A 5,451-nucleotide genomic window follows, 5' to 3' on the forward strand; every position below is an offset into this window, starting at 1 on the left:
ACATAGAGTCAAATGAAATAGTACTAAGGCACGCAGCCTTTCCAAAATGAAATGCAACTCTAATGTCTGAAAATAATTAATAAACCACTGTAGAGCTCTAAATAACTACTTATATAAATAATGATGAAAGCTAAACAGCATCTCCAACAACCTGCAACTCTCTGGATGCCTGCTTCGCTGCCTGAAAAGAAGGAAAACAGCGAGAGTCAAAGCGTTAGCTAGAATATATATAATCATCTATCTTGAACTAAATGGAAATTGATATTTAGAAATCCACAACAAAAGAGTGGGTACGTCGAGCGAAATAATCCAAACAAGAAAACCCTCATGTATATACCTCGTATCTCAAATTGTTAATCACTAAATACAAATCCTGAATCTTATGAATAAAACAACGAATAAAAGAAATACAAATCTAAACCTCATCAGTACAAGTCATGTCGAATATCTCACCGTACCCTCGGGTAGGTGGCGCAGTCATATGTATAATAATCCGGTATAGGGAATTCACATAGAAAATATCATGTATGACAACCTCAGTCTTGTACCTTACTCTCGGGTAACTAACATAGGAGCATGAACACTATATGTGAAATCCTCTATCTAAAACAACGATGCTTTTGTATGGCGCTCACATTGTCCTGTGGCATCAACCACCTTACTCAATCGCCCCGCAAAAATAGGCATATCCCCTATTTTGGAAAACAATGATGCACAACGGAGTGTAGTCTACTACGGTCTTATTGCAATATACCAACTAACCACCCTAAGTGTAGTCTACCGCGGTCTCATTGTGACCAACTAACCAAATAAAGCATCCAACTATCATAAAATGCAATATAAGTGTCACTCTCCATTATGACAAACTCAAATATAGATTACACACCTCCAAACGCTCGTACGTGCTCAGATCCAATGCGTATACTCTCGTAAATGACACACGTGAAATGATGTGTGGTTTGTACTTCGTGTTTACAACCAAACTCGCATGAGAAAGAAGAATAATAGGTAAAACAACTCCTATCGGTCGACCAAAGTATCCTATCGGTCGACCGACAACGCGCACAAACATTGAACATCCAAACAACCTTTGACCGGTCGACTAAAGCATGTCTTTGGTTGACCTGACAAAGGAACAATGTCAGACCCTATATCACATCGGTTGACTGATCAACCTTATCAATCGATCGACCAGCTGTAGATGTCTACATTCTGAAAGGAGATGTTTTCGGTTGAAAAATTGAAAATATTCAAGATTAACACTTGTATGACGTCTTGTTTAATGTAATTAGGATTCAGTGATCTACATGAAACATAATTATTATCTTTGAGGGGATTCAAACAATACTAATACGTTCATATCGGTAAAATCATCTTGAAAATCATAAAAACTCAACAAAAATCATATTGAATCACGTTTAAAACTCAAATCCACGTATGGAAATCCGTTATATATCTTGTTAAATTGAAAAGATTAAATATTTTTAGCATATGATTCACAAGAAGTGATCTTTATATTTAAAATAGATTTTTAAAAATTAATCTAATACTGAAATAAAAACTAAAGAAAATAGGGGTTGAGTTTTGAGGAGATGGAAACTCGCCTCTAAACGTCGTGTTGAAATTCCAAACACGCATGAGCACAATCCTCCTACACCAACGCTATGGATGTCATCCTCCTCTCGGGTTTTTCTTCACAAAGTTCTCAAAATTTTTGCTAAAATAGGGTGTAGAGTTTTGAGGGGAGAGGGAGGATGCTAGGGTTCTTAGATGTTGATAAAAGAGAGGAAGGAACTCGGAAAACATGTATTTATATACTCAAACCCAAATAAAAAACTAACCTGACTCAAAACTAGAACTCAAAAATCTGAGTTCATCAGTTGATTGATGTCGCTCGTCGGTCGACCGGTCCGAAAGTTGATCAGCCTATAGGTTTATGTGTACATTTGTATATACTCACATATTTATGTATTTATATGTTCGTAATTTATCTCAAATCGATTATTATCATACTCATTCACCTCAAAACAATGTCAAACATGACAAAAACCATTTATTATGAAGTTTACAATATTTTCAAATTTACGAGGTTTTACAATATTGAATAGTGTAAATATAATTTTCTTATTCCATCGACCACCCAATTATTCGCACATTTTTCTCAATTAAAGAATTTATTTTCTTTTTGAGAAACTATGCAACAACTTGCTTATCCATTTCACTAATGAACTCGGATGATAATAAATATATTTTTGAGGAATTAATAGTATTTTTTAATAGCTAATAGTTCCTTATCATATGTTGCATAATTTTTCTCTGGACCTTTGAATTTTCTAGAGAAATATGCACATATTTAAGGGTCTAATTGGTTGATCTTCGCCCTTGAACCTAGCTCTGATACCAATCTTGTCGGGGGATGTTTTGCCAGAAGTACAAATAAGATTACAACCCAATGTGTATCTAAAGCATTAGTCTATATAACCAATGTATCTCCAGATTGTGGCTGATAAAGGATTTTTATTGCTTTATTTTCTTTTAGATGTTGGCAATTTTTGTAATTACTTATTATTGATTGTAATTTTAATTTTGTCTTTGTTCCATTGGGTCATACCTTTATTTTTCATAATTTTATATTTTTTTCTGTTCTTTAGTAAGTTTACTTGAAGTGAATAAATTTCTTCAAAGAGATTGGGTATAAACCTTTTCCCATAGTTTAATAAGACCAAAAAGCTTGGTAGATCTTTTAGAGTTTTAAACTTATCTTTGAACTCTTTGATCTTTGTAATAATATAGTTTTGCAATTCAATATGACCACTTTTATCTTTTAAAGGATAAAATAATATGATGATTGAGTAATAGCTTTGCTACTACTATCAGGCGTTCTTCGTGTTCTTCACTAGTTTTTAAGAACACAAGCATGTCATCTATAAAGGCAACAACAAATAATGAGTGTTCAAAAATGCTAATCATTCATTTTTGAAATACTTGAGGGCATTTTTGAGACCAAATGGCATAGCATTCTATTCATAATGCTCTCCTTTAGGAGAAATGAATGTCGTTAGATTTTTTTCCTTCATCCCTTATTTTAATTTGCAGAAAACCTAATTTAGCATCAAATTTGCTACACCATCTGGTGTCTCAAATTCTATGTAATAGCAATTCACTATTCAGGATGAAGAACCCATCAAATTTTGTGGCTTCATTAACCTTTTTATAGTTAATTATCATCACAACTTTTTCTCTCTTTTGCGCAGCATGGTTTCTTACCATGAAAGCAGGAGATTAATGATTTGGTTCTATTTTTTGGAATTAAATTGAGTTTGAAGATTTTTTCAATTTGAGTTTAAAACTCTTTTCTATCTTTAAGGTTAGTTGCTGTTGATAGTTATATGATCACACAGTTAGTATGTATATCCGCTGTTGAATGAGTTATGTTTAGTATTGATGAGGGCCGCTTTCTTCCCTGACTTCATGCCTGATTCTTGAGTAGGGTTGATGAACAATCTTCACATGTAGAAATTCATGAGAGGACGGGAATTGATTCACCCGTTGTACCTCTAACGATCAAGTTAGCTGATTAACTTGAGTGGAGAAAAAGAAGAACTGTGTGAGTTCTTGTAGTCGTGTAGTTTTAGTGTTGGAGGATCAGATTTTTGAACTATTTTTACATTAGAATAGTACCTATATTTATATGCAGGGTAAGTGTAGATTGGCCACTTTGGCCGAGCACAGTAAGGTGGAAAAGGAGTAGGTGCTGGCGGTTGGTGACAGGAGGAAGGATCACTTCGGTATTAAATGTGAAGTGATCAGAGGTAATGTGGTAGTGGCTTGAGACGAAAACAGTCCTTTAGCTTTATCGAGAAGTAATGCCTTTCGAGTCGTTCTCATGAGGCATTGATAAATTGGTCAAGTGAACTCTTGACGAGTCGTCTTCGATAAGAAGGTTGACTGGTACTACCTTTTGAGTTGACACGAAGGAATATCGACTTGTCTAGTCGGCTAAATCAGAATTCTTACCGAGCTTGGGCCACCAAGTTGATTGGGGCTTAACGTACAAAAGTATATATATCTGCTGCTTGACAATGAATTATTTTTTGGCAAAAATAGGAGCATTATAATAGTTAGTCCCATTCTCTTGGAGTCGGCTACGACAGCGTCTGAGTGAAACATAATAAAAAAATTGTTTTGGACAGCCATAGGTGCTTAGACTGCAAACTGAAAGGTCATTTCAAAAGTGACGTGGCTGATGTCATTGTACATCTGTTCTATTATTGCAGCTCCACTTTTTTGATAGATTGTAGGCTGCCTGAGGTAAGTGGGTCCCGCTTCGATCACTAAGGGTGCTCTGATTTCTAAAAATAAATCCTAGCAGCTGGATATAGCTGGATTTGACGGTTCGAATTTTGACAAATATAAAGTTAGTTATTTATATATAGGAATAGACCCCATAAGAGTGGCGATTATCATCTTTTGAAATCCCTTCTAGAGAGTTATTTATCTTCTCCATATCCTCTAGCAATCAGCTCTTTGATTCTCCATAGATTTTGAATCCTTTGATCGATGAACCCTCTTGGAGAATGTTCGATCCAAAGTGACCTTGCCATAGAAGAAGATGCTCTCTAAGAGGTTTGACATCCCTGATGGATACGATTTGTCGGCTTCAACGGCATCAGAGGCCATTTTCAATCTTGGGCCAGAGCAAAATCCGCTCTATGTGAGGCATTTGGAATGCGGTTTGAGGCAACCCCTACACCTCTTTTTCTAACAGGTGTTTGGGAAAGTAGGGGTATCGCCGATGCAAATGAAGCCGAATGACATCGCCATCCTCATCGGGTATGTGGTGATCTACCACTGGCTGGGGATAAAACATTCGTTGCCAGTTCTGGGGCGATTGGTGATCATAAAGATGAACCAGAACGAGCCCCATTTCCATTTCCAGATGGTGGAGAAGAAGTGGTTGGTCATCGGTCTTCCAGATTATCATAAGGACTGGAAGGAAAAATTCCTTTGGGTCATGGGGGATGACATAGATTTAGGCTATGCTGACTGACTTGAAATAAGGAGGGGTGCTCTTATGGACTAGCTGTCTGCCTCCAAAAAGATTAAGCTCGATGAAGTTAGGGCATATGCTGGGTCTAGGCGATTCAAAGATTTGGTCGAACGGTCGGTCTTGCGGGTCGCCGGGGTGTCATTCTTGTTTTTCACCAACAAAGACTATGATAAGGCCTCGTATCTTATTGTAGGGACAGAAGAGGTGACAGTGTTGCCTACGGCTCCTTTGGTTGATCCATAGGAGGGGCTGTCTACTAGGCCTGCCAAGAATCTTTGTCTAGACATTCCTCCCATAAAGGCATAGGTATTCGAGGAGGAGGTCGCTCCCTCCCTCATCCATAGATGGAGGAGGAGGGTTGTGGAAAGAGTTCCTCAGGCAACGGCTAGAATGGCTAAGGC

Source organism: Asparagus officinalis, chromosome 3, assembly GCF_001876935.1.
Source record: "Asparagus officinalis chromosome 3, Aspof.V1, whole genome shotgun sequence".
Classification (NCBI taxonomy): domain Eukaryota; kingdom Viridiplantae; phylum Streptophyta; class Magnoliopsida; order Asparagales; family Asparagaceae; genus Asparagus; species Asparagus officinalis.